Genomic DNA, 9,596 nt, shown 5'->3' with positions numbered 1-9,596 from the left:
TGCACCTCATTCTGAAATCTCTGCTATCTTCTACGATCCTTTTGTACCCCAGTCTTCAACCTCTGTTTTCTGCAACAGTTCTTCTGCATCCCAGTCTCCAACCTTTTCTCTCTGTAACAGTCCTTTCGCACCTAAGTCTCCAAATTCTGCTATCTGCAACAGTCCTTCTGCAACCCAGTCTCCAACCTCTGCTGTCTGAAACAATCATTCTGCACCCCAGGCTCCAACATCTGATTTCTGTATCAGTCTTGCACCCCAGTCTCCAATATCTGCTCTCTGTAACAGTCTTTCTGCACCTATGTCTCCAAATTCTGCTCTCTGCAACAGTCCTTCTGCAACCCAGTCTCCAACCTCTGCTGTCTGCAACAATCATTCTGCACCCCAGGCTCCAACATCTGATTTCTGTATCAGTCTGGCACCCCAGTCTCCAGAATCTGCTCTAAGTAACAGTCCTTCTGCACCTCAGTCTCCAACCTCTGCTCTCTGCAATGATCCTTCTAAACCCCAGACTCCAAAATCTTCTCTCTGCAACGATCCTTCTGCACCCAAGTCTCAAATCTCTACTCTCTGCAACAGTGATTCTGTACCGCAGTCCTTAATCTCAGCTCTCTGAAAGATCCTTCTGCATCCCAGTCTCCAAAATCTACTCTCTGTAACAGTCCTTTTGCACCCCAGTCTCCAAACTATGCTTTCTGTAACACTCCTTCTGCACGTCATTCTCCAACCTCTGCTCTCTGTAAGATCCTTATACTACCCAGTCTCCAAACTCTGCTTCCTGTAACAGTCCTTATGTACCCCAGTCTCCAACCTTTTCTCTCTTTAACAGGCCTTCTGTATCCAAATCTCCAACATCTTCTCTGTGCAACGGTCCTTCTGTAACCCAGTATCCAACCTCTGTTCTTTAAAACAGTCCTTCTTCATCCCAGTCTCCAAACTCTACTCCCTGTAGCAGCTGTTCTGCACCTCAATCGCCTACCTCTGTTCTCTGCAACAGTCCTTCTGCACCCCAGTCTCTAACCTCTGCTCTCTGTTACAGTTCTTGACCCCAATCCCAAACCCCTGCTCTCTGTAATGGTCCTTCTGCACCCCAGTCTCCAAAATCTGCTTTCTGTATCAGTCCTTCTGCACCTCAGTCTCCAACCTCTGCTCTCTGTAACAGTCCTTCTGCACCTCAGTCTTCAAACTCTGTTCTCTGCAATTGTCCTTCTGCAACTCAGTATCCAACTTCTACTCTCTGTAACAGTCCATCTGCATATCAGTCTCCAAACTCTACTCTCTGTAAGATACATTTTTAAACCAAACTCCAAAATCTGCTCTCTGTAACAGTTCTACTGCACCCCTTCTCCAAACTCTGCTCTCTGTAACAGGCGTTCTGCACCCCAGTCTCTAACATCTTCTCTCTGAAACAGTCCTTCTGTACACAAGTCTCTAAACTCTGCTCACTGCAACAGCCCTTCTGAACCCCAGTCTCCAAATTCTGCTCTCTGCATTTGTCCTTCTGCACCTCATTCTGAAATCTCTGCTATCTTCCACGATCCTTCTGTACCCCAGTCTCCAAACTCTGTACTTTGCAACAGTCCTTCTGCATCCCAGTCTCCAAACTCGGCTCCCTGTAGAAGCCGTTCTGCACCTCAGTTGCCAAACTCTGTTCTCTGCAACAGTCCTTCTGCACCCCAGTCTCTAACCTCTGCTCTCTGTAACAGTTCTTCTGCCCTGCAATTCCCAAACTCTGCACTCTGTACTGGTCCTTCTGCACCCCAGTCTCAAAACTCTGCTTTCTGTATCAGTCTTTCTTCACCTCAGTCTCCAACTTCTGCTCTCAGTAACAGTCCTTCTACACCTCAGTCTTCAACCTCTGCTTTCTGCAATTGTCCTTCTGCACCTCAGTATCCAAAGTTTACTCTCTGTAACAGTCCTTCTGCATCTCAGTCTCCAACCTCTACTCTCTGTAAAATACTTTTGTAAACCAATATCCGAAATCTGCTCTCTGTAACAGTCCTTCTGCACCCTTTCTCCAAACTCTGCTCTCTGTAACAGGTGTTCTGCACCCCAGTCTTCAACATCTCTTCTCTGAAACAGTCCTTTTGTACACAAGTCTCTAACCTCTGCTCTCTGCAACAGCCCTTCTGCACCCCAGTCTTCAACATCTGCTCTCTGCATTTATCCTTCTGCACCTCATTCTTACAACTCTGCTCTCTTCCACGATCCTTCTGCATCCCAGTCTTCAACCTCTGTTCTCTGCAACAGTCCTTCTGCATCCCAATCTCCAATCTCTGCTCTTTGTAACAGTCCTTCTGCACCTAAGTCTCCAAATTCTGCTCTCTGCAACAGTCCTTCTGCAACCCAGCCTTCAACCTCTGCTGTCTGCAACAATCATTCTGCACCCCAGGCTCCAACATCTAATTTCTGTATCAGTCTTGCACCCCAGGCTCCGAAATCTGCTCTCTGTAACAGTCCTTCTGCACCTCAGTTTCCATCCTCTGCTTTCTGCAACGATCCTTCTAAACCACAGACTTTAACCTCTTCTCTCTGCAACCATCCTTCTACACCAAAGTCTCCGAACTCTGCTCTCTGCAACAGTGTTTCTGTACCCCAGTCCCCAACCTCAGGTCTCTGAAAGATCCTTCTGAACCCAAGTCTCCAAACTCTACTCTCTGTAACAATCCTTCTGCACATCAGTCTCCAATCTCTGCTCTAAGCAATGGTCATTATGCACCCCAGTTTCCAATTTCTGTTCTCTGCAACAGCCCTTCCGTACCACAGTCTTCAACATCTGCTCTTTGTAACAGTCCTTCTGTACTGCAGTCTCGTACCTCTGCTCTCTCTAACGTTCCTTCTTGACCCCAGTCTTTCCCTGTGCTTTCGGTATCAGTCCTTCTGCACCCCAGTCTCCAAGCTCTTCTCTCTGTAACTTTCCTTCTGCACATCAGTCTCCAAACTCTGCTCTCTGAAACAGTCCTTCTGCACCTCAGTCTTCAACAACTGCTCTCTGCAGCAGTCCTTCTGCACCCCAGTCTCCAACCTCTGCTCTCTGGAACAGTCCTTCTATACCCCAGTCTCAATAATCTTTTCTCTTCAACGATCCTTCTGCACCCCAGTCTACAACGCCTATTCTGCAACAGTCTTTCTGCAAACCAGTCTAAAAATTCTGCTCTCTGTAAGATCATTCCGTACCCAAGTCTCCAACCTCTGCTCTCTGCAATGGTCCTTCTGCACCCCAGTCTCCAACCTTGTTTTCAAAAACACTTCTTCTGTACAGCAGTCTTCAACCTCTGTTCTCTGTAAGGGTCCATGTTCACCCCAGTCTCCAACCTCTGCTTTCTGTATCAGTCCTTATGCACCACAGTATCCAAACTCTAATGTCTGTAACAGTCTTTCTGCAACTCACTCTGCAATCTCTGCTCTCTGCAACAGTTCTTATCCACCCCAGTCTCCAACCTCTGCTCTTTGTAACAGTCCTTCTTTACTGTAGTCTTTAAGCACTGCTCTCTGCAATGGTCCCTCTGCATCCGAGTCTCCAACCTTGTTCTCAACAACAGTTCTTCTGTACCGCAGTCTTCAACCTCTGTTCTCTGTAAGGGTCCTTCTCCAACCCAGTCTCTAACCTTTTCTCTCTGTAACAGTCCTTCTGCACCCGAGTCTCCAAACTCTGCGTTATGTATCATTCATTCTGCACCCCAGACTCCAACCTCTGCTCTCTGTAACAGTCCTTCTGTTCTTCAGTCTCCAAACTCTGTTCTCTGTAAGGGTCCTTCTGCACCACATTCTCCAAACTCTGCTGTCTGTATCAGGCTTTCTGAACCTCAGTCTGCAACCTCTGCTCTCTGCAATAGTCTATATGCACCCCAGTCTCTAATTTCTGCTCTCTGCAACATTCCTTCTGCACTTCAGTCTCCAATATCTGCTGTCTGCAACAGTCCTTCTCCAACCCAGTCTCCAAACTCTGCTTCCTGCAGCAGTCCTTCTACACCCCATTCTTCAACCTCTGCTTTCTGAATCAGTCCTTCTGCACCAGAGTCTCCAAACTCTGCTCTCTGTAACACTCTTTCTGCACCTCACTCTGCAACTTCTGCTCTCAACAACACTCCCTCTGCACCCCAGTCTTAAACCTCTGCTCTCTGTAACAGTCCTTCGGTACTGCAGTCTCCAACTTCTGCTCTCTGTAACAGTCCTTCTACACCAGAGTCTCCAAACTCTGCGTTATCTGTCAGTCATTCTGCACACCAGTCTCCAACCTCTGCTCTCTGTAAAAGTCCTTCTGCACCTCAGAATCCAACCTCTGTTCTCTGAAAAAGTACTTCTGCGCCCCAATCTCCAACCTCTGCTCCCTGCAACAGTCCTTCTGCACCTCAGTGTCCAAACTCTGCTCTCTGTAGGATCCTTCTGAAACCCAGTCTCCAACCTCTGCTTTCTGCAATGGTCCTTCTGCACCTAAGACTCCAACCTCTGTTCTCTGCAGCAGTCCTTCTACAACCCTGTCTCCATATTCTGCTCGCACCAAAGATCTTTCTGCACCCCAGTCTCCAACCGCTGTTCTCTGCAACGATCCTTCTGCACCCTAGTCTCAAACCTCTGCTCCCTGCAACAGTCCTTCTGAACCCCAGTCTCCAAAATCTGCTCTCTGCAACAGTTCTTCTGTACCTCAGTCTGAAAAATCTGCTCTATGCATTAATCCTTCTGCACCCCAGACTCCAACCTCTGCTCTCTTTTACAGTCCTTCTGTACCTCAGACTCAAAACTCTGCTCTATGCAACAGTCCTTCTGCACCCAAGTCTCTAACATCTGCTCTCTGAAATAGTCCTTCTACACCCCAGTCTCCAAACTCTGCTCTCTGGAACAGTCCTTCTACACCCCAGCCTCCATACTCTGCTCGCCCCAACGATCCTTCAGCACCTCAGTCTCCAACCTCTGGTCTCTACATCAGTTCTTTTGCACCCCAGTTTCCAACCTTTGCTCTCTGTAACCATTCTTTTCTACCGCAGTCTCCAACTGCTGTTCTCCTTAAGGGTCCTTATGCACCCCAATATCCAACCTCTGCTTCCTGTATCTGTCGTTTTGCACCACAGTCTCAAAACTCTTCCCTCTGTAACAGTTCTTCTGTAAGTCAGTCTGCAACCTCTGCTCTCTGCAACAGTCCTACTGCACCCCAGTCTCCAACCTCTGCTCTCTATAACAGTCTTTCTGTACTGCATTCGCCAACATCTGCTCTCTGTAAGGGTACTTCTACACCCGAGTCTCCAAACTCTGATTTCTGTATCAGTCCTTCTGTACCCCAGTCTCCAACCTGTGCTATGTGTAACTGTCCCTCTGCACCTTAGTCTTCAACCTTTGCTCTCTGCTACAGTCCTTCTAGACCCCAGTCTCCAACCTCTTCTCTCTCTAACAAGCTTTCTGCGCCTCCGTCTACAACCTCTGCTCTCTGTAAGATCCTTTTGCCACCCAGTCTCCTAACTTTGCTTTTTATAACTGTCCTTCTGCACCCCAGTCTTCAACCTCTTCTCTATTTAACAGGCCTTCTGCACCCCAGTCTCCAAACTCTGCTCTCTGTAACAGGCCTTCTGCACCCCAGTCTCCAAACTTTTCTCTCTGTAACAATCATTCTACACCTCAGTCTCTAACATCTGTTCTCTGTAAGATCCTTCTGCAACCCAGTCTCCCAACTCTGCCCTCTCTTACAGTCCTTCTGCACCCCTTCTCCCAACTCTCCTCTCTGTAACAGGCCTTCTGCACCCCAGTCTCCAAAGTCTGTTATCTATAACAAGACTTCTGCACCCCAGTCTCCAAACACTGCTCTCTGCAACAGTCCTTCTGCGCCCCAGTCTCCAACATGTGGTCTCTGCAACAGTGCTTCTGCACCTCAGTCTTAAAACGCTGTTCTCTGCTATGATCCTTTTGCACCTCAGTCTCCAACCTCTCCTCTCTGAAACGATCCTTCTGCACCCCAGTCTCCAACGTCTCCTCTCCTCAACAGTCCCTCTGCACCTCAGTCTCTAAATTCTGATCTTGACAACAGTCCTTCTTCAAGCAAGTCTCCAGCCTCTGCTCTCTGCAACAGTCTTTCTACACCCCAGTCTTCAACCTCTTTTCTGTGTAACAGTTCTTCTGCACCCCAGTCTCCAACTTCTGCTCTCTGTAACAATCCTTCTGCACCCCAGTCTCCAACCTCTGTTGTCTTTAACAGTCCTTCTGCACCGTATTCTCAAACCTCTGCTCTCTGTTACAGTCTTTCTATACCGCAGTCGCCAACCTCTGCTCTCTGTAACCGTCCCTCTGTACCCCAATTTCCAACCTCTGCTTTCTGTAACAGTCCTTCTGCACCTCAGTCACCAAACTCTGCTCTCTGTAACAGTCCTGCTGTAACAAAGCCTCAAAATTCTGCTCTCTGAAACAGTCCTTCTGCACGCCAGTCTGCAACCTCTACCCTCTGTAACGGTCCTTCTGCACCCCAGTCTCACACCTCTGCTTTCTGTATCATAATTCTTCACCCCAGTTTCCAACGTCTGCTCTGTGTTACAATCCTTCTGCATCTCAGTCTCCAAACTCTGCTCTCTGAAACACTACTTCTGCACCTTAGTCTCCAACCTCTTCGTTCTGCAACATTCCTTCTGCACCCCAGTCTCCAACCTGTGCTCTCTGTAACAGTCCTTCTGAACTGCAGTCTCCCAGCTCTTCTCTCTGTAGAGATCCTTCTGCAGCCCAGTCTCCACCTCTGCTCTCGTCAACAATTCTTGTGCAACTAAGTCTCTAACTTGTGCTCTCGTCAATGATTATTCTGCACCCCAGACTCCACCTCTGCTCTCTGTAACTGTTTTTCTGCACCGCTGTCTCCAACCTCTGCTCTCTTCAACAATCCTTATGCACCCAAGTCTTCAACATCTGCTCTCCTTAACACTCCTTCTGCACCCCAGTCTCCAAACTCTGTTCTCTGTAAGGTCCTTATGCACCCCAGTTTCCAAACTCTGCTCTCTGTATCATTCTTCTCCAACCCAGTCTACAACCTCTGCTTTCCTCAACGGTCCTGCTGCAACCCAGTCTACAACATCTGTAAATTGCAACAGTACTTCTACTTTCCAGTCTCAAACTTCTGCTCTCTGTAACAGTCCTTCTGTACCGCAGTCTCCAACCTCTGCTCTCTCTAACGGTCCTTCTGCACCCCAGGCTCAAAACTCTGCTTTCTGTATAAATCCAACTAAAACACGGATTCCAACCTCTGCTTTTTGTAACAGTCCTTCTGCACCTTTGTCTCCAAACTCTGAACTCTGCAACCATATTTCTGCACCCCATTCTCTAATCTCTGCTCTCTGTAACATTCCTTCTGCACCCCATTCTCTAACCTCTGCTCTCTGCAACAGTCCTTCTGTACTACAGTCTCCAACCTCTGCTCTCTGTAACGGTTCTTCTGCACCCCAGTCTCAACCTCTGCTTTCTGTATCATTAATTCTGCACCCCTGTCTCCAAACTTTGCTCTCTGTAACATTCTTTCTGCACCTCAGTCTTCAAACTCTGCGCTCTGCGACAGTTCTACTGCACCCCAGTTTCTAAACTCTGCTCTCAGCAACAGTTCTTCTGAACCCCAGTCTCAAACATCTGCACTCTGAAACAGTTCTTCTATAAACCATTCTCTAACCTCTGCTCTCTGTAACAGTTTACCTGTATCTCAGTCTCCGAACTCTGCTCTCTGCAATGGTCCTTCTGCACCCCAGTCTCCAAACTCTGTTCTCTGTTACAGTCCTTCGAAACCCCAGTCTCAATCCTCTGCTCTCTGCAAAGATCCTTCTGCACCCCAGTCTCCAACCTATGTAATCTCCAACAGTCCTTCTGCACCTAAGTCTGAAAACTCGGTTCTCTGCAACGATCGTTCTCCACCCCAGTCTCAAAACTCTGCTCTCTGTAACAGTCTTGTTCCACCTCAGTCTCCAACCTCTGCTCTCAGTAAGATCCTTCTGCAACCCTGTCTCCAAACTCTGCTCTTTGTAACAGTCCTTCTGCATCCCAGTCCCCAACCTCTGCTTCCTGCCACAGTCTTTCTAAACCCCAGTTTCCAAACTCTGCTCTCTGAAACAATCCTTCTGCACCCCAGTATCCAAATTCTGTTCTCTGTTAAAATCCTTCAACACCTCAGTTCCCAAACTCTGCCGTCTCAATGGTGCTACTGCACCCCAGTCTCTAGACTCTGCTCTCTGCAACGATCCTTCTGCAACCCAGTCTCCAACATCTGCTCTCTGCAACAGTCCTTCTGTACATCAGTCTGAAAACACTGATCTCTGCAAAAATCTTTGTGCACCACAGTCTCTAAACTCTGCTTTCTGTAACAGTCCTTCTGCAACTCAGTCTCTAACCTCTGCTATCTGTAACAGTCTTTCTGAACCCCAGTCTCCAACCTCTGCTCTCTGTAAGATCCTTCTAAACTCCAGTTTCCAAACTCTGCTTTCTGTAACATTCCTTCTCCACCCCAGTCTCTAACCTCTTCTCTCTGCAGCAGTCTTTCTGCACGAAAGTCTCCAACCTCTGGTCTTGGCAACAGTCCTTCTGCACCCCAGTATCCAAACTCTGCTCTGGGTATCATTTCTTCTGCACCTCAGTCTCCAACCTCTGCTTTATATAAGATCTTTCTGCAACAGTCTCGAAACTCTGCTCTCTGTAACAGTCCTTATGCACCCCAGTCTCAAACCTCTGCTTTGTGCAACAGTTTGTCTAAAACGCAGTCTCAACCTCTGCACTCTGAAAGATCCTTCTGCACCCCAGTCTCCAAACTCTGATCTCCATAACAGTCCTTCTTCACCCCAGTCTCCAACCTCTGCTCTCTGTAACAATCCTTCTGCACCTCAGTCTCCAAAATATGCTCTCTGCAACGGTTCTTCTGCACCCCATTCTCCAACCTCTGTTGTCTGCAAGAGTCCTTCAGCATGTCAGTATCCTAACTCTGCTCTCTGCAAAAATCCTTCTGCACCCGTCTCAAACTATTGCTCTCGGTAACATTTCTTCTGCACCTCAGTCTCCAACCTCTGCTTTATGTAAAATCCTTCTGCCACCCAGTGTCCAAACTCTGCTCTCTGTAACAGTCTTTCTGCACCCCAGTCTCCAACCTCTGCTCTGTGCAACAATTCGTCTGCACCCCACTCTCCAAAGTCTGCTCTCTGTAAGATCCTTCTGCACCCCAATCTCCGAACTCTGATCTCTGTTAAAGTCCTTCTTCACCCCAGTCTCCAACATCTGCTTCCTGCAACAATCCTTCTGCACCCCAGTCTCCAACTTCTGCTCTCTGCAACAGTTCTTCTGCACCCCAGTCTTTAAGATCTATTCTCTGAAACAATCCTTCTGCATCCTATTCTCCAACCTCTGCTCTCTGTAACAGTCTTTCTGAACCCCAGTCTCCAACCTACGCTCTCTGTAAGATCCTTCTACACCCCAGTTTCCAAACTCTGCTCTCTTTAACATTCCTTCTCAACCCCAGTCTCCAACCTCTGCTCTCTGCAACGGTCCTTCTGCACGAAAGTCTCCTATCTCTGGTCTCGGGAACAGTCCTTCTGCAACCCAGTCTCTAACCTTTGCTGTTTGCAACAATCATTCTGCACCCCAGGCTCCAACATCTTATT

Source organism: Ictidomys tridecemlineatus, unplaced genomic scaffold (assembly GCF_052094955.1).
Source record: "Ictidomys tridecemlineatus isolate mIctTri1 unplaced genomic scaffold, mIctTri1.hap1 Scaffold_3631, whole genome shotgun sequence".
In the NCBI taxonomy this organism is placed as follows: Eukaryota; Metazoa; Chordata; class Mammalia; order Rodentia; family Sciuridae; genus Ictidomys; species Ictidomys tridecemlineatus.
The sequence above is the reverse complement of the archived record's forward strand: the minus strand, read 5'-3'. Positions refer to the sequence as shown.